This window comes from Podarcis raffonei, chromosome 8 (assembly GCF_027172205.1).
Source record: "Podarcis raffonei isolate rPodRaf1 chromosome 8, rPodRaf1.pri, whole genome shotgun sequence".
NCBI lineage: Eukaryota > Metazoa > Chordata > Lepidosauria > Squamata > Lacertidae > Podarcis > Podarcis raffonei.
Genome location: NC_070609.1, coordinates 56481197 through 56501189, shown reverse-complemented (window position 1 = coordinate 56501189; position 19993 = coordinate 56481197). Strand labels below are relative to the sequence as shown.

Here is a 19993-nt window from a genome sequence, read left to right as displayed (position 1 = left end):
TAGACCCAACAGGAAAGTTCTGTTAGGAAACTTGGTTTCTTAAACACCTTTCCCTCTCAAATTTAGAAACTCTTCTCCCAAGTGTGACAAGGTGTCCTCTGCCTTTTAAGCCCCAAATTAAGTCTATAAAGAACCGTAATAACTGCTTAGCCATGTGTCTAATTGCCGTAGAAACAGGCACACCGATTTAAAATTGCTCTCGTGTTGCCTTTTTCAATAATGTTGCAAATTGCATATATTACTTGTCTTGCCGCTTTCCTGGTGGGCAAAACTACCTCTGCTTAGCGAGCTGCTTTGATGGGAACTTGTTTACATGGCTTTAAAAACTCGTCGCTGATTTATAGTCTGGTTCAGGCACGCATATTCATTACTTGATGGTTGAAATGACTGCATTTGAAAGGCAGTCTTCACAGGTGGGACCTGCGGTTCAGGGTGCCAGCCAGCCAGTGGTGCCCCTTTCCAGGAGGCTCCATTCCATTTTAGGATGTTCCATTCTGTCCACCCTCCACTCAGTTTCTCACCCCCTGCCCTACATTTAATTGTTAACTGAGTATGGCGAGCCTTTAATCAACTGCTTTGAATGCCCCCTGCAAATATTTTTGCATTTCTTAAATATTGGGGTTCCCTTGAAGCTGTTGTGTATGTGTATATTTTGGCTTAAAGGATAAAAGGAACATTTAAACATTTCAGTATAGTGTAGTATAGTGTAGTATAGTAAAAGGTAAAGGTAAAGGTACCCCTGACCGTTAGGTCCAGTTGCTGATGACTCTGGGGTTGTGCGCTCCTCTCGCTCTATAGGCCGAGGGAGCCGGCGTTTGTCCGCAGACAGCTTCTGGGTCATGTGGCCAGCATGACTAAGCTGCTTCTGACAAACCAGAGCAGCACATGGAAACACCGTTTACCTTCCCGCCGGAGCGGTATCTGTCTGTCTACTTGCACTTTGAGGTGCTTTCAAACTGCTAGGTGGGCAGGACCTGGGACCGAACAATGGGAGCTCACCCTATTGCGAGGATTCGAACTACCGACCTTCTGATCGCCAAGCCCTAGGCTCAGTGGTTTAGACCACAGTGCCACCCATGTCCCTAGTATGGTATAGTATAGTATAGTATAGTATAGTATAGTATAGTATAGTATAGTATAGTAGTCTAAACAAAACAATTCTTTATTTGCAGAATATGGATGGATATCTTTTCAAAATGAGAGCAAAAACATTGAGTGATACTGCAAGCTCAGACCTCTCATCAAGTTTGTATACATACGTAAGGTATATTTATAATTTTATAATGTTTATATGTTTTTCATTGTATGATTCTTTTGCATGTCACTTCGATATTCTCAGATATTAAGCAGTTTTATGTGTTTTAAATCATCTCCATCACGCCACTCCTTGTTCATTCCTATCTCCCTGATACAATTTTGCTATTGATCTCTTGTGTGTTTGCTTGCCTGGCCTACAACGGCTTGAGAGCCAGCCTTACAGCGATCTCAGAAGAAACACTAGAATCTTTCCAATCCATAATGATCGCCCATCAATTCCTGCATTATTTGCTCATGAAGCGCAGTTCTTCCAGCTTGTTTCCATCAGCAGAAGCTAGCAAGAGCATAATAGGATTTAATGTGTGCTCTTCATTGATGGCTACATGTAAGTGGAGGAAGGTAGTAAAAAAACGAGCTGTAAAATCATTTTACTGTTGAGCCTCCAATTATAAAGACATATCAGGCGCAAGAGAATTTCAGCCCATTTTGCACAACTGAATATCCCCACGGGAGATACGGCAGTCGGGCAGAAATAAGCAGCTGCTTGCACTAATTTTTAGAGGCTTCAATATTTCATGGCTGAGAACAGAGGATATCGGGAGCAGCAATAATAATGAGGTATTTGGGGCTAGATCATATTTGCTGACATTGAATGAATGAACAGATGATGAAAAGTCACGTGTCTGAGGGCGGATAACTTAAATTTATTTATTTACCCATTTATATTCTATTTGTAAAATATTTCAAAGGGGTCATGCCTGGATGGACAACCAGCTTCTGTAATTCAGTTCCAATTCAATTCAGGACCTGCTTCAGCAATCTGGATCTGACCCAATTTGATTTGAATCAATATGGACATGATATCACCTGATCCAGGTGTGGAGCCAAAAATCTGAATCTTGTGTTCCCACTCATTTGCCCTGTGGAATCAAAACAGCCTTAACCTCTTCTTTTTTAATAAATACAGCTGCTTCACCTACCCCCACTCCCTGTAAGCAGCTGTGACCCACCTGCCAGGAAGCGAGTAGCAGCTCTGCTCCACCCAGCAAGTTGTTTTGTAGTCTATTATACAGTATTGTGGTTTCTACACGCATGCACGCGCGCACACACACACACACACACACACACACACACACACACAGTGTTTGTTATACACTGCTTAGAGATTGCATTGCTTGCAGTTTGTTTCTTGTACTAAATCAAGGTGTTCACATTTGTGCTTAAATCCCTAAACTACTTAAGACTCTAAATATCTGAAAGACCGCCTTCTTCCTTATAACCCCTTGAGGGTGTTAAGATTGGCTGAGGGGTCCCTCTTGGTATTTCCACCCCCTTCTGAAGTTCAGGGTGGCGTCAGCCTGGCAGAGGGAATTATCTGTGGTGATTGCAAAATTGTGGAACTTCCTCTCCACAGAAGTCTGTCTGGCATCTTCACCTTATAGCTTTCAGTGAATGCTCTTTACCCTGGTTTTTGACACTTGGGGTGTATAGTTTTAGGACCCACCTTATTTTTGTGATTGTAAGCTATTTTAAACTATTTTTAATATTGGGTTTTACTGTTGCAACCTGCCCTGGGACTTTTGGGTGAGTGGCAGGTAATAAATTTAATAATAATGATGATGATGATGATGATGATGATGTACTGCACCAGTGGTGTGGTGGATAGAGTGTTGGACTAGGAGCTGGGAGATAAGGGTTCAAGTCCCCACTAAGTCATGAAACTCACTTAGGCTAGTCACTCTCTTTCTCAGCCTAGCCTACCTCACAGGATTGTTGTTTTGAGCTGAAAAGGGGAGAGTGTAATGCCATCTTGAGCTCCTTGGAGGAAACGTTGAGATATAAATGTTGAAGAAGAAGAAGTATTCAGTGCAAATCCTGCTCAGAACCCTTTGAACCTATTAACTTAGGTTCATTGATATCAATGAGTTTACTCAGAGTAGGATTTTAGTTAGAGGAGAAAACTCATCATCATCATCATCATAGCTCTTTGGGTCATGCAGTCCCACTGTCTGAAGGCTGCAGTAGATCTGCAGTACAGTGGTACCTCTGGTTATGTACTTAATTCATTCCGGAGGTCCGTTCTTAACCTGAAACTGTTCTTAACCTGAAGCACCACTTTAGCTAATGGGGCCTCCTCCTGCTGCTGCTGCACGATTTCTGTTCTCATCCTGAAGCAAAGTTCTTAACCCGAGGTACTATTTCTGGGTTAGCGGAGTCTGTAACCTGAAGCGTATGTAACCCGAGGTACCACTGTATATTATTGAATCAAAATATTGCAAAATTGCATTAAAAGCTGATTGAACTCAGTAATGCTGTCACATGAAGAATTCTGCCATGAAGCAAAACTGTGAGAAAAATGTAGCAAGTCAGAATGCTCCCTGCATGGGAGGATGAACTATAGTATGTCAGACTGCTCCAAAATGCTGCCTGCCACAGCCTGAAGTCGTGCATTCCATGCTACCCCCTACTTCTCTCCCCATTTGCTGCATCTGTGGGCTCAGGTTACAGGCAGCGGTAGAAGGTTGCAAAGTGGAATGTGCCACTTCATGCCACAGTTGCAGGTTGCCTTTTTAATGCTCCCCACTGTTTTGCTTTTTAAAAAGACTACATGTGAGTAAAACAGGTACTGTAGTGCCTCAGACCAAAAAGCCTTGGTAGAAATGTTCTACTTGCAGGGAGGTGTTTATGGAGAGCTTTCAGAAATGGGATCCTCCCCTCTTGCAGTCTGAAGCAGTATAGTCCACCCTCAGGACTCTACTGCCTTGTCCCCCTCCTGCCTGTGCAGACAATGCATGAAACATTAGACTATGCTAGATTCCTTAATATTCTTTGTTGGTGGTTTTCACTGTGTGTGTGTGTGTGTCGGGGGGATACCTACATGCAACAAATATTGATATAACACTTAGTGACAATTTAGCTGATGAATATCCTTTCCTTCCACAAGGCTGCACAAAACACTGTGTTTTAATGAACACCAGCAACAAAGAACATGCCAGGTGTGTTACTGCAAACGACCTCCAGTGTGGTTTAATTAGAGGAAGTGTTGTGCAGCAACATCTTTGAGGGACCTTGTGTAAATATGAGAGTGGGACATATCTTTCTGTTTTCTGCTTACCAGAAAAAGAAATCTTGATTTTATAACTGTGCTTTCACTAGTCACTGCAAGGAAGGTGGGATGGGGTGAGGAAAACATGGTCCTTTTAATTAAGAGCAGAGGAGAAGGAGAAGAAGAAGAAATGCCATTAATGTTATCTTGATTTTTTGCACTAATTGGTTGGATAACAGCATTTTACAGGGAAGAAATTACTGGCTAGGCACATGATGACCCTCCCCCCATTAACAGCAACTCCATGTTGCATATATACATACTGCGTACAGAAATAATTTCTTTCGGAGGAATCTTAGACACAAGAAGCTAGCACGGAACAAGCTGGGGTAAATTAAGCTGCCATAAAACACACCAGATCCTACCCCTGTTGAGGAGTGGAGCGACTGCTGGCTGAGCTGGCCTACGCCCGACAGAGGGAAAACAAGCCTTTAAAATAGTGTGGTTCCTGTATTGCAGGGGGTTAGACTAGATGAGCTTTGGGGATCTCTCCTGATTCTAGAATTCTATGATTCAATACACCACCCTTTTTGCCAGCTTAATTTACACTAAGTTTCCAGGTCATGTGACTAGGCTGAACAGGTTTAGGATCCAGCCTAAGTTCCCTCCCTGTGTACACACCACGCCCCCAAAACATGATTTTAAAAGATTTGTCCTGGTTTAGGATTGGCTGGGAGATACACCGACATAGCCCAGCTGCACTGGAGACTTCCTGGCTTAGCTGGTGATCTGCTAGAGCCTAACCTCACTTGTCTCGGCAGATCTTGATGTAGGATGCCTCCCTTTATGTGTATTAAATGAGAGACTAAAACAAGGTGAGTAAAAAGAAGAAGCCCTGTGTGCATTAGGGGTGGGCAAGAGATTTGGTTCATTTCAAATTTTAACATGTATCTACATAGCTCACTCCTGCCAACCTAGCAGTTCGAAAGCACGTCAAAGTGCAAGTAGATAAATAGGTACCACTCTGGCGGGAAGGTAAACGGTGTTTCTGTCTGCTGCTCTGGTTCGCCAGAAGTGGCTTAGCCATGCTGGCCACATGACCCGGAAGCTGTATGCCGGCTCTCTTGGCCAATAAAGCGAGAAGAGCGCCGCAACCCCAGAGTCGGTCATGACGGACCTAATGGTCAGGGGTCCCTTTACCTTTACCTACTTATCTCACACTTTTCGAAAGAACATGCAACCAAAACACAGTTATCCTTCAAAACTCCCACTTTTCTCCACTTTTTGTGATGTTGTACCCTATTGTGTACAAACATGCATACCTGAGTGAAATGCATGCATTAAAACACATGTATTTGTAAAAATAACATGTAAAATGCATCATATTAGGGAAAAGAGCCTGCATATTGGGCAAAATTGCATATATTAGGATAGATTTACATTAAAAATACCCATGCCTTTTCTAATGCAGAGCCTGAGTGGAGGCTTGGGGTGTGTATGTGTGTGTTTGAAGCTCAGAGCAGCCAAGGTAGGAAGGCAGAACCTGAGGCAGCAGAGGCTGAAAAGGAGGGTGCAATCTTGTCCCCAAGAATGAGGCGCTGCCTTCACAGATGGGTGCAGACCCACCTAATCCCCAAGGAGCGTGTATTTGCAATCCCGGCATTCCTGCAAGGCAAGCAGGTCTTGCAATTGAGATACAACACCTTGTCTTTGAACACCTTGTCTTTGTCAACTTGAATAAAATGGGGGGCAGGTAAGCCCTTCCTTGCATAAATCACACGATGCGGTGCACACACCCTGTTTGAATGACAATGGCCATCAAATTTGGGGGCACTGGCTCACTCAAATATTTATTGGGGGGCAAAGTGACCTTGGCCTCTAGGAGTTGGCTCATATGCTTAGCTAAAAGCCTATGTTGGCATGTTTGAAGAATCCATAAGTTTAGTGTCTCTCATCCTCTTCACAGTATGTTGGGTTTCTCCGCCCCATAACATCTTTACTCTGTCTCTGTCCTGTACTTTGGATGTGTGCTTCTTTGGACGAGCACTAAAATAAATACGAGAAACTATTTTCCACATTTAATTGAGTCTGTTTGCTAGGAACATTTTGTTTCTCCTCGAAAAAGCAGGCCATTACACAAATCGTAAAAAGCTAGCTGCTCTGATGAGGTATTTATATGTCTTTTTTTTAACTTACAGAGAAAAAGATTAGGTGTGTACATAGAGAGTCCCAAATGATCAACACGTAGTTGGGAACACCACTGTGTACATCAATTTACCCCCACATTTTGGCTGTCTTGAAAGTTCTTCTGAATCTGTATTTATGTTCAGTGGTCGATTATTATTCTTTAAATAGTGCTTTCTGTTTTATTCATTTCTAAGCGTCTTTCGATTGTTTTCTTTAAGCAGTCATAAATAAACCTCACAAACAACAAGATGAAAAATCAATAACATGGAACAGTGTACCATTTTCAACAATTTCTGCTTTAACTATTTATTCTGAAAGGGGGAAAAAGGGTTCAAAAATAGCAGGAGAGTTCTCCACATTTCCACATCAGTCTGCATTTTTTTTTTAAGTTCCTGTGAAAATCCACCAGCATTTTAACGTAAATCTCTCCTAATATATATTTTTACAAAGCAATTTTGCCATATATGATGCAATTGTGTATGCTATTGTAACTATATATGTGTAGGTTGCAACGCATTTGTGTGCAAATTAGGTCAACTCATTGCCACCAACTTTGCAGCCATGCTTGCCTTGTGATCATTTTTATCACAGAGCTGACCAGGTGTTGATTTTGTGATAGCCTGCTTTACTTGGAACTATTCAATCCTTGATTTATTTGACTAACCCTATCAAAACAAAGTCAACTTTTGCCATGACTGCTTGGTGCAGATCATTACAAGGTAAACTATAAAATTCCTTTGCTTCTCACACATCATTTCAGCTGGAAGAAGACAGAGGGGAAGGGAAGAAAATTATACTCAACAGTAAAAGTGAGGGTAACAATGCTATTAAATTTGGATGTGGAACCTTGCAAGATGTGTTTCTTCTGATACAATAGCATATATCTAAGTGCAACTTTCTTCATATCCAAGATATTGTAAATCATCTGTAATGTCTTTTAATTAAGATTGGAACACTTGCACTTATTGCTTGTTATTGCACTACATAAATTACATCCATTCTGCATTTCATACGGTGGAAGAATGGTTTTGCTTTTCCACTCAGATATTCACCTCTGGAGAATAAGTAAAAAGCTGTTGAATCCCAAAAACATAGCGGGTTGCAATTCAGCAGCACAAGAAATCACAAACCTTCCCTGTTCCTTGCTATATCTGAATAATCATTCACAAATGTGTATCTGCTACTTGATGACTGCACCATCAAGTGGTGAAATATGTATGGTGATCTTCCCATCTCACATTCTAGGGCATGTGCAGACAACTCAGAACAAGGATAGCATCTGTTCACTGGGATTTGCATATTCAAGAAGATGCAGAAGAGCAAGAGAGGCTATTCTGTATTTTTCAAAAGGCCTGTGTGAGAACCAGAAATCTGCCAGGTACAAAGCCAGGTGACTGACCCATCAAGCCTCATATGCATTGTCTAATTGGACTAGCAGTATCTCTTGTGTGGAGCTGGACAGAGGCCTTTCTCATTCCCTGCTTCATGAATCTTATAAACTGGCAATGCCAAGGATTACAGCTGGGACTTTCTGTATACAAAGGATGTTCTTTACTATTGACCTATGGTCAATAAGGTCCCAGGTTTAATCTTCCAAAGTAAAGTGGGATAAGACCTCTTCTTCCGCTGGCTCAGGAGAAAGGAGGACCTTCCACTACCTGGTGTCCTCCATACATTTGGCCAGGTTGAGAAAGGCTTCTTTGCACCATGACTTGAAATAAGAGAAGAGTTGACCAGATCTGCCTCATCCCTGACAGCTGATGTAATGCTATTCTCTCACTGTTTGCTAAATCGGGGATAAGAAGATATGTAGAGCCTGGTGGATCAGGCCAATGGCCCATCCAGTCCAGCATCCTTTTCTCGCAGTGGTCAATCAGAAACTTGTGGGAAACCCACAAGCAGAACTCTAATTTCCATAGTGCCCCAGCATGCCCAATGTAAATTCACCCCAACCAGCTCATTGTAGGACATTAAAACTGAAACTTGCAGGTGTTGATGCTTACCATGAGTCTTGGAAGGTTTCAGTGGTGTCAGGTATCAGTGCTGGAGGACCATGCATGGAAGCTGCCCAAAGATACAAAGTGCTGACACTGGGCCTGTGCATGGTGGCAAGGAGACCTTCACATCCCTCCTCCATGGTGCTGAGCTTGTGGACTGGGACTCAGCCAAGAGTCTAAGGATGTAAGAAGGCAGCGATTTCTATTCTGACCTGTATTGATCACAATCAGCTCTGTTTCCATTCCACTGCAATTTGATTTCCACCAAATAGCATGCTATTTATCTGTCTGCTATTCAACATGATTTAAATAATCATTTATAAAAGGTGTTTTTGATGAAATTAATGATGCAATTATTTCCACACCATTTGTGTCAATGCAAAGGAAATGGAGGGGAGAGGTCGTCAATTGTGTGTCGTTTGTAGACTGAAAACAACAGCAACATCTGACATGAGACAATTAAATGAACATCAGCAATTTCCGTTTGTGTTTTCATTGGGATTCTCTGACATCCATACCCATGACACCAAGTACTGTATTTTTATTTTACTTTTGCACCCTGCTATGTAAATCATCTGCTTACTTAGGCTTCTGCTGGCTCTCCCCATCCTCAACAGTGTTTGGCTTCTCCACTTAGTTCCCAAGAAGTCTTTTCCATAAAACATATTTTGTGCTCGATGGAAATGCCGAATCCATTAAGGATGCTTCATTTACACTTGGATGCATTACAGGAATATTTCTCTGGGGTTCTGAAGTTATCATGCTCAATAATTTGATAAGCATATGAAATTTAATAAAGTCTAATTAACTCGTGTAATATAAAATGTTCTGCAAGTCCTGTTTGTATATCTCACGCTGATAAACAGGAAATGTTGTGTCCTAATGCGTTGGCACTTAGCTGTGCGGCTGCTAAATGTTGCTTTTAATTAAACAATAAAGAATGTAACATCCTTTATTGTATTGTTATAAATTTTGATGAGGTGCAACAATTTGATTCCTTTAAAAATTAATTGCCTAGGAGTGTGTTTAAGTAATATTGATTATGTTTGGTGCCTCATGTTGATCAGTGATAGTTAACTTGGTGTTTAAAATATCTTTTTTCCATTATACATTTGTGATGCAAGAATAAAAGCAAAGTACAAAACAAATAGGCACTTGAATTCTAATAGCAATATGCAATAAATGTCAGGCGGCTGGAAATTATGGTTGCAATTTCATCGGAGTACACTTTGTTCCTCTATTATGCCTGCATGAATTTTGCTACTGGCAAAATCTATTACAGATAACAGTTAAGAACCTTTCTAATCTACACAGATAGGCACAAGGAAGGGGACAAAAAAATAAAGAGTGCTAGAAAACTAAATATTAGAAAATGTAATATTCTAGGGGGGAAACTGACACTCGTCAGAAATAATGTGACCATGTTGGCGACTGCAAATGATAATTTCTCTAAGATCATTGCAGAGTAGATGTTTTGGGGATGTTTGACCTTTCTGAAGGGCAAATGACTGATAAGGCAGCGTTTATCATTATATGTGTTTGTGTATTCTGTTGAGAGAGATATTTATCTCTCTGCAATGGCATGGTTATTTTCCGTGTTTAATATTTCTACCTGAAATAGCAATTACAAAGTCAGATTGCTCAAGAGGAGCCGGTGTTTTTCCACTCCCAAATGCTTGGATCTGAATACCAGGTTTTCCTGCTCTGGGGCTCCTCTATTGAGCTTATACAAAAGTTGGTTTGTATGGTACATTGCGAACCCTTTCTTTGTTTTTAACTGAGATGTGGCCTACACATGCAGGCAAATGAAGTGTTGCATACCTAGAGATGGGTCGAATAGAATGTACCAAGTGGCAGGCTGCAGTGCTCCTCAACCATGTCCCAGGGGTTGTTGGATTAGAATACCCATGTAGGCCACATTCACACCATCCATTTAAAGCACCATGATAGCACTTTAAACTGTCATGGCTTCCCCCAAAGATTCTGGGAGTTGTAGTTTGTTAAGGGTCCCGATAGTTGTTAGGAGACCATTTCCCCTCACAAAGCTACAGTCCCAGAGTTCCATTGGAAGAGGACTTAACCATTAAACAACTCTGGAAATTGTAGCTCTGGGAGGTAAATAGGGTTCTCCTAACAACTATCAGCACTATGAAGCTTCCAGAATTCTTTGAGGGAAGCTGTGGCTATTTAAAGTGATATTGTGATATTTTACTTTATATGGATGGTGTGGATGTGACCATAGTCCAAGAACATCTGGTGGACCCAGGATTTAAGAGCACTGGAATATTTTTCAGGGCAGGAATGTTGTTATCATCAGCTGGAGCACCAGTGTAACTGATAGACCCTCCTTCATCCATTGAACTCAGGTTGGGATATTTGAGTGTCAGGTATCACACTTAATCCTTATAAGAGCTGTGTAAAATAGGCTAACTTTAGACAGTGACTGGACCAAGGTTACCCAGGGAACTTCATGGCTGATCAGGAATGTGGAGCCATATCTAACCAGCGGAGCCATATCTAACCAGCCCAAGTCCAACATACTACTATGCTACCCTTAGCCAGCTGGTTCTAAAAATGGGGTATTGTGACATTTACTGTATGTACAGTATATTTGGGGTATGTCAACTAGGGCTGTGCATAAGCCCCCATATCTGCCCCATGGCTCTGATTTGTGCCCCATCCCCAAAATCAGGCCAATCCACTTTGGGTTGACCACTCACCCTTGATCCATTCCTGTAAAAAAGTTTTTGTTTGGGGTGGGGTGCAGGGTGAAGGTTTTTTAAAGCCCTATTTTCAACATATGGTTGGGAGGGGGCAGGGAAAAGAGGAGCCATTGTGTCTCTTTCTCCCCACTCCCAGCTGTGAGCAAGTGGGTTTGATTCTGAGGGGTGCTTGCACCTTTTCAAGGAGCCACTTCCGAAAGAGCTGCAACCAGCACCATGCAGGATCGAATCCTTACCTCACAAAGCTGATAAATGGGGGGACTGGATCCTGCATAGTGCTGGTTGCTCCTCCTGAAGGGTGCCCTACAAAGGAGCCGTACAACTCTGGATCAAACCCACCTGCTGTCAGTCAGGAGGGGGCTGCTGCTCCTTTGATAGCTGTCTTCCTGCCCACTCCCCAGACTCTGTTTTTATTATGGAACAGCACTGGCTTCGCCTTTGAAGTCAAGAGTCCCCTTAAAGGTCACAGGATTTTAATTGCGGCCTTGCTGTAAATAGTGAAATTGTTGAAGGCAGCCTTTGTTTCTGAAGAGTGTCCTCTATACATGGAACACTCTTTTGAAACAAGACAGTCAAACATATATCTCATCTGTTATTCATTCTTTGCACAAAAGGATTTTTTCCTTCCCCCTCTTCTTCCCTATTTGCAAATGAAGGGGGGTGGGGATGAAAAGAAATGTAAGAGTACAAAAAAGAAAAGAAAACGAAATTAGCAAGGGCACAGCATATTATGAAGTCATTTAAAGAGTTTTTAAGGAATATGGTGCTTTGTCCAAATCTGTGCTTTGCAGCACAGAGTGTCCAGAAGTACAAAAAGGACTTCTTTCCATGCCAGCAGAAAGTGTTTGACATGTCTAATCCCATTTTATCCTTTCAATAACCCATTTACACTGAGCTCTGGTCTATACCTTCATCAGCATGGTGGTGGTGATAGAACGGACTGCATCAATTCAGACTCTAGTTGGGAGGTCATGTTTTTTCAGGCCTTCCCAAATGTGAAAAATCCCCTACAAGCAGGCAACTAGCACAATGGTGCAAGGTCTTGACTAGAACCTCATTCTGTGACGTCCTCCTCTCTCCCATGAAGGAAGGAAGGAGAACTTACGGCCATCTAGATAGTGCTGGTCTTCATCACTGGTCTTCAATAGTTGGGTTGGGACCCACTAGTGCGTTGCAGCCTGGTCCATAATGGGAGCACTATTACCATGCAAATATATGGTAAAAGATTAAGAAATGGGTCTCCAAATGCATGTTTGAGTTAATAGTGGGACCTGGGTCTGAAAAGGTTGAAGATAGCTGGACTACACAACCTATCATCCCTGACCGTTGGCTTTACTTACTGGATCTGATGGGAGCATACAAGTTTCCCATCCGTGTTTAAGAGGCACCTGCCCGGTTGCTGCTGAAACAGAAGTGGCATACAGTAGACACTTCATCTGAGTCAGTAAGGTAATAAATTTTGCTTTTCCTGCCTTTTAGGGCACAGAAGGCCATCCTGTTTTGAGTAGTGCCTTGGAATAGGAGAATCTGTGAATTTCAGTTTCTCTCGGTTTCTCGTTTCTCCAGTCTTAAATTCAGTTTTCAACATTTCCACATCCGTTTACAAAAAATAAATAAAAGTCATTGTGGAAATTCATCAGCTTTTAAGGCGAATTTCTCCTAATGCACATAGGCAAAGGTAAAGGGACCCCTGACCATTAGGTCCAGTCGTGGCCGACTCTGGGGTTGCAGTGCTCATCTCACTTTATTGGCCAAGGAAGCTGGCATACAGCTTCCAGGTCATGTGGCCAGCATGACCAAGCCGCTTCTGGGGAATCAGAGCAGCGCACGGAAACTTTGTATGCAATTCTCTTTAATATAATGCACGGGTGTGTATGCGTGTTACTTTCACATTTTAATATGCATTTTAACACACACTTTCCACTAGTATATGCTTTTATGGACACATTACATGGCTGGAGAATTGCATTGCAATGTTCAGAGAAACACAAATTTTGAATGATGGATGTGTTTTGGCTCTTGTGTTGTTTCAGAAAGTATGGAATGGGTAGATACATCTGGGAAGAGGATTGACTGCCAAACCACTCTGGGAATCATAGCTCTGGGAGGGTAATAGGGATCTCCTAACAAGCCCCCTTAATGAACTACACTTCCCAGGATCCTTTGAGCAAAGCCATGACTGTTTAAAGTGGAATGATATTGCAGTCTGCACTAGGTGGGTCTTCCTTTGTGCTTGACCCATAATCTGCAGTTGGTGCAGAATGCTGCACCATGATTGCTGTGTCAGCATATAACACCTGTGCTCAGAGATCTGCAATGGTTGCTGATTTGCTACCGGGTCAGGTTCAAGGTGTTACTTGGGACCAGGTTACCTATCCCCTCACCCTGTATATTAACACTTGCCTGCTTCAATCTGCAGAACTGGCACTGTTACAGGTGCCACAAAATACCCACTCTGCATTTGTAAGAAACTGATATTTTAGTGTGGCAGAACCCACACTTCGGAATTCCCAACCTATTGACTCTTTTTGGCACCTATGAAAAAACTTATTCTTTGGACAAAACTTCCCAGATATGTAGAATGTTGGTGTGCATTTGAATCTGCTTATCACTGGTTTTAAGTTTTTTGAATATTTTAAATAGTTGTTGTTAAGTGTTTGCACCAATAATGTGACAGTTTTATTCTTTTTGTGAACCATTTTGAGGTTTTTTTTAAAACAACAACAACGAAGACAAATGCTGTATAATTTTTAATGAAATGAACAAATGTAAATGTCTGTTACAGATGGGGGCCTGATATGCTGACAAAATTCATGCAGGTTTATTTATTTTTTAATAACAGTTTACAGAAATGTGGCAGACACTGTCACTATCACCAGTGGGAGAGCATGGATGAACGAGCATGCGGTGACTGCATGAAGGAGGAGTGGATGGGACCCATGCCAGGAAATGGGCCTTTGCGGATGCCCAAACTTCTGGTGCTGTGCTTGGCTATTAGAAAGGGGATTTCCTGCTTGGCCATGGGAAGAGCAAAGGAGTAAATGGAGGAAAAATGAGTTATAATGGAATGGTGGGTGAACGTACAGAACAATTTAAAAGCATGGAAATCCATAACAAAGCAATTCCTACCGTCAGCAGCTAGCAGATGAGGCTTAACTCTGTGCTGTGACATGAAGTAATAAAAGGAACTGATCCCTCTGCAAAATTAAAATAGGGACCCTGTTTATCAACCCCCAAGGCATGTAGAAATAAGGTGTATATATTTAATGCATGAAGTATATGCAATCAGTGCTGCGGGTGATGAATAGGTGGGGGAGATGGAGACTGAAAAAGCACTGTATGGTTTTGTTTTGTTTAATTTTCTTATCACTGGTGATTGCTAACTGTGGTAGCCAATCATGGTCTAGCGGTTGTTGTCTTTTTTCAATTTCCTGTTGCAGGGTTGAGTGGAGCATGTGTTTGGCATGCAGAAGGTCTCAGGTTCAACCCTGAACATCTCTAGGTGGAATGGGGAAAGACTTCTGCCTGAAACCTTAGATGCTAGTCAGTGGTCACAATATTGAGCTAGAGGGACCCATGGTCTGACCTGGTATAAGGCAGCTTCCTGATGTTCTGTGGGGCAGGGAAGAACCCCCAGATTCTTAAATTTAGTGATATAATTTAGCTAATATTTGGAATAGTATGAGGAGTTAAATACAGCAAAGGAAGCATTAAAATGCAGGCTATACCAGTTTTCCTGTTCAGGAGATCAGCTGACAGAGGTGCCATTCAGAAACAAAGAGAAACAAAGAGAGCAAAGTGTTGCACCAGTATGAGCGATTGATAATGTAAATACTGTCCCTCCCCTGGCTCTGAGTAGTGGATGGAGACAGGAGAATTGGGAGAGGGAGGTTGCCAGGGTTATAGGGTGTCAGGCTTCGGGGACTCAGCTTCTTTCCCCAATTTGGCTGTAGACAAAGCAGGAGAAAGCAAAAAGAGTCACTTACCATTTAAAGAGTCTTTAATGACCACAGCAAAAGAACAAAGCAGCCATTCTCGGAATGAAGGTGTTCCCAATTAAGGTTTCCCCCTGCTTCCCCCATGTCACTTCCGCTCCTTGCAACCTAATCTTGTAACCACTGTGCTTTTTGTGTAGCCACCTTATCTGCTCTACATGAACTTGGACTGATAGGCTTTGCTGTTCGCCCCCCCCCCCAGTTTGTCCCAACTTTTGTCTTTAGAACTATGCCCCTCTGCAAACCACTGTTCCAAATCTATAGTCCTCCACTGCTCCTTGGCAGCTTCAGGATCCTGGTCAGGAGCAGGGGGAGGGGGAGGCTCCCACCATGCCTCATCAGAGCAGTACTCCTCAGCCTGGTCTCTGACATAGGGGATGTGATATCACCGCATGAAAAAAGTGTCCTTTTGCAGGAGAATTTTTGAAAAGGATGAGAAGGAAGTGGGGTCAGAACTCCATGTGGGCTGGATGGGAGCATCTGTACCCAAAGACCAGGGAGCATGGCTGGCATCTGCTCTGGACCCAAGCTTCCTGAAACTAAGTGAGAAGCAACAAGAGACACTCTTGGGGTGTAATGCTCTGCACTCCCTCCATCAAGGCTAAGGTGTATATATGTGTAAATAAAACCATATATCTTAAGACTTAAAGACACTGCAGCCTCTGCTGTGCCTTGATTTTCCAACGGAAAAACATCCCAGGGTAAGCTCCTGGAGCTCCCTGGGATTTTGCTACCACAGAGATAGGGGGTGGCACATAACACTATGTTCCTGCAGAGTTAGGCTACCATCGTGGCTGTACTGCTCATGAGAACCATCAGTATTTCTCAACTCCCCCCCCAGTCATGAACCGCAAGAGTAAGAAGCAGGTAAAGTCTGAGGCAGAATTGCTTCTGAAAACTAATTGCTGTCAACCACTCTTGGACTAGATGGGCCATTGGCCCGAACCAGCAGGTTCTTCTCATGTACCTCTCCAGATATTGCTGGACTCCAATGCTGTGTTGGTTGGGCATGATGGGAGTTGGATTCCAACAACATCTGGAAGGCCCTGGGTTCCACATCCCTTTGGTGAATCAAAGAAAGGCAAGATTAAAATTACTTAGTTTTCTTATCTGGGCACTGAAAAAAAAACAACAGGAAGAAGAAGCATACAGAGATGTTTTTAAATTATAGGGACATTGTGAATATCTGTGATTTTCATCTCCTGAAGTGAAAATCACATTTTTGCAGTTTTTGATAAGTGTTCTAAATAAAGCAATTGGTTTCAAACAGTTGTTGCAGGTCTTCGAAAACAGGAGCAACTGCATGGCAACCTGTTGCATGATAAAGTCAATTACATAGAATGGGGAGCTCAGGTTGGTGTACATGGTTTTCTTCCTGCTCATTTAATTCCCATAACAAATGGGCGAGGCTTTCTCCACTTTCCTTGGCTAGATGTCAGCCCATCCTAGGACAGCTAGCAATAGGCAAAGGGGAGCTCTGTAAGACACTTTTGACTTATGGTGAAAGCTAGAGACTCAGAGGCAAGATCTGCTGGAGTGTTAATGCTGTGAGCTCCTCCATTCTAGTCTCAGGTTGTATATGCGTGTAAATAAAACCAGATATCCTAAAGATACCACAGAGTCTCTACTCACCTTCATTCCAAGGAAACTGAACCCTGGATAGGCACAGGAACCCCTGGAGTTTCTTACCACTCAGAGATCGGGGTGTGTGCAACAATACTTTTATAAAATTATAAGTAAAACAAGGCAGCTTCCTGTGTTCCTGTACCACTTGCTTCTTTATACATCTGCCTGGAATTTGTGGTCATTGAGGGATACCAACCCTCTCTGAGATGACAATATATGAAATAATTATGAGATCTAAGACCAGCATGCAAAATAAGGGTGACATCCAATTGTGGCCTTCTGCTTGAGGAATGAGGCTTATGTTTCCTCTCTCCTGCCTACACCTCCCCTGTACACCCTCCAAATATGCTTTGGGAGACCCTCTGGAGTAGATGGGGGCTAGCATATTGCATGAGCTGAAGTCCACTTGTGCCATATTCGATATCACTGTAAAACTTTGGATCACAAAACCCTTGCAATAATTCCATATCCACTTCATTGAGGAGACAAGGAAGAGAAAAAAATAGGGAAAGTTTTTTGCAGTGCTATCGCATTTTCACCTGTGGAAATCAGCCTGCTTGAAAGGTTAATTGGATACACCACTCCTTTTTTTTGTAGGATCAGAAACTCACTCCCATTCAACATGGGCGAACTATGTTACACCCACCAAACTTTGTGTAAACTCACTCATTCTGGCAAGTGAAATATGGCATCACTTCTTTTCTTTTTTTTTATTAGAAAGGCACTGTGAGATGCTTCACAGTTCAAAGACTTCTGCTTTTCTGGCCAGACTATTCCAGTTCTGATGGCAAACCTCCCAGACCAATTAGAAGATTGCAGGTGCACCAACTTTATTATCAAGAGTTTCACTGTGTACTGACAACATTATACGGGGAGTATCTTGGAGTAAGCCCTTTTAGAAAGATGGCCTTGCTGTCTAAGGCTGTGAAAAGGAGGTTAGGTCTCTCACAGTGGTTGGTCACAAATTCCAAATTGAACCTCACATAGAAAGACACTGTATACCTCTGCATACCAAACATGGTGGAGGAACTCTAGTGAAATGCCATAATCTTCTGGCCCTGCTGGTGGACCTCTAGAGGAGGAATGGCTGGGAAGCTGCAGGAGTCACCCTAGGAATTCTCCCATGGGAAATGCTGAGCCTGGATCTGATTCTGCCTGGAGGTGGTTGCACAGAGGTGATCGTGAAACAGGATCCAGCAGGATTGAGCCCTCCTGCTTTCTGCGGGGAAGCAGAAGGGGATGCAGCATCTCCTTCCCCCCCACCCCCGTCCAAGCAATATATTTTAATTAGGGCTTTAAAAACACTAATTAAACATGACCCCCACCTAGCCCAAATTGATTTGGGGCCAAATTGCAAGTTGGGTCTTCCCTGGGTTGGACTGTTGGGGTGAGGTAACTCTTCCCACACAAAAGAAGGTAAGGATGAAGGAGATGGTGAGCAGCTAATGGAAAGGTCATGACCTTCCGGCACAGGCAGAATCTTCCTGGAGCAGCACCAGAGGTTAATAAGACCTGAGATTATGGAGCGAGGTAAGCAGATTTATGTAGGCATTATAGAAGGGGAAGTTTTGTTGACCATCTCTGGCACACAGTCATCTTTTCCTTTACCCTGAAGTCACTGTGAATACAATGAAACACTTTAATGAAAGCAGCAATAAACCTGACAGTTTTATTTAGAAGAACATAATAAACCGTACAAAACATTTGAGCTGAAATGCAAGAGCACTCCCAGTACCCTGATAAAGGTTTTCTTTACGAAACACAGCAAAATGGGTTTATTTTAAAAAGTCCCCCCCCAACGAACCCCAAAGTCTTCAAATGTGTTCATGTTAGTTAAGGTAATGCTGTCCTGCTGTGTTTGACTCCCTTAACTTCTTCATTTTAACTTGTTGCAGGTGAAACAGGTGCAAAAGAGAAAGTGGGATTCAAGCCCTTGATGACATGCTCAGTGGGACATCTGAGGTGCGCACAGATGTGCAAGTGGGAGAGAAGGTCAGATCTGTCACTTTCAGTTTCATAGAATTGTAGAGTTTGGAGGGAACCACAAAGTCTAGTCCAACCCCCTGAAATGCAGGAACCGCAGTTGAAGAATCCCTGACTGATGACCATCCAATCTCTGTTTAAAACCTCCAGTGAGAGGCACTCCACCACCTTCCGAGATAGTCCCTTCTACTGTCAAGCAGCTCTTACCAACAGAAAGTTCTTCCTAATGTTGACTTGCAAACTGAATTGAATGGCTCAGGTCCTTCCTGAGCCATTTCTCCTGCAGCAGAAAACAAGCTTGCTCCATCTTCCATGTGACAATTCCAAGTTGGCAGTTCTCTCCTGTTTTGCCCCATCCCTATCCAAACACAGAATATAAGGGACTAGCCTGATTCCTTTCCTTATGTAATGATTAGGTTGTTTCACATGAACAAACAGATCAATTTTGTCCTTTTACGCAATCCCAGTTGGTAACGCCTGTTCTATCACAGACACTATTTAATACTGACTTGTAGCAAAAGATTAAAAATGAGAATAACAGGCGTGGAAGGATCAATCTTTCTCCCACAGTCATGTTTGGCTCCATTGCCACTTAACGAGCATTAAAGTAACTACATTATCATAGCTAACGATTCAGCGGGACCAATCATGGCGTTCCTGTAATGCCTTCAGCTGTTTCTTCAGAGCTACTAACGAAAGAGTGCTTTTGAGTTGACGACAACGTGATTGGTGAATGTCAGGCTGGGAGAATACTTGACAGCTCAGCCGAAACATCTGGGGATGAAATGCGTTTTGTCAATGAGCTAAACCCCTTGTGTTGAGAAAATGTGTTTTCTCTCTCTCCACACCCTCCCCCCTTGACTCTGATCCAGTCTATCAACAAAATGCTTTTCATCATAAACATCAAAGCCATTCCATCTGCAAATTTCTTCCTTCCTTTTTAAAAAGAATCCCTTAATCTATTCTGTTGACAAAAAAATTCTGTCAACTGCCTTAAACCATTGTATTAACAAATTTCGTTTTGTCAATCATGATTTATTCTTCTGGCAAAATGGCTGCTGTAATACCTTGGCCCATTCTGTAGAAAGAATGCACAATTCAAAGCCTTGGTTTAATGTATAGAGCTTCTTTTTAGAGGCAAGTGGGAAGGGAGAGTCAAAAGCGAGGGAGGGAGGAGAA

General features: G+C 42.5%; 1 long non-coding RNA gene across 1 annotated transcript; it reads left to right on the top strand.

Annotated features, from left to right (window-relative positions):
* The first annotated feature begins 10568 nt into the window (after positions 1 to 10568).
* LOC128419499 (uncharacterized) lies at positions 10569 to 18818 on the top strand. Its single transcript, XR_008331862.1, has 3 exons — positions 10569 to 10853; positions 17549 to 17650; positions 18727 to 18818. It is a non-coding gene; the product is annotated as an uncharacterized LOC128419499 (long non-coding RNA).
* The last annotated feature ends 1175 nt before the right edge of the window (positions 18819 to 19993 follow it).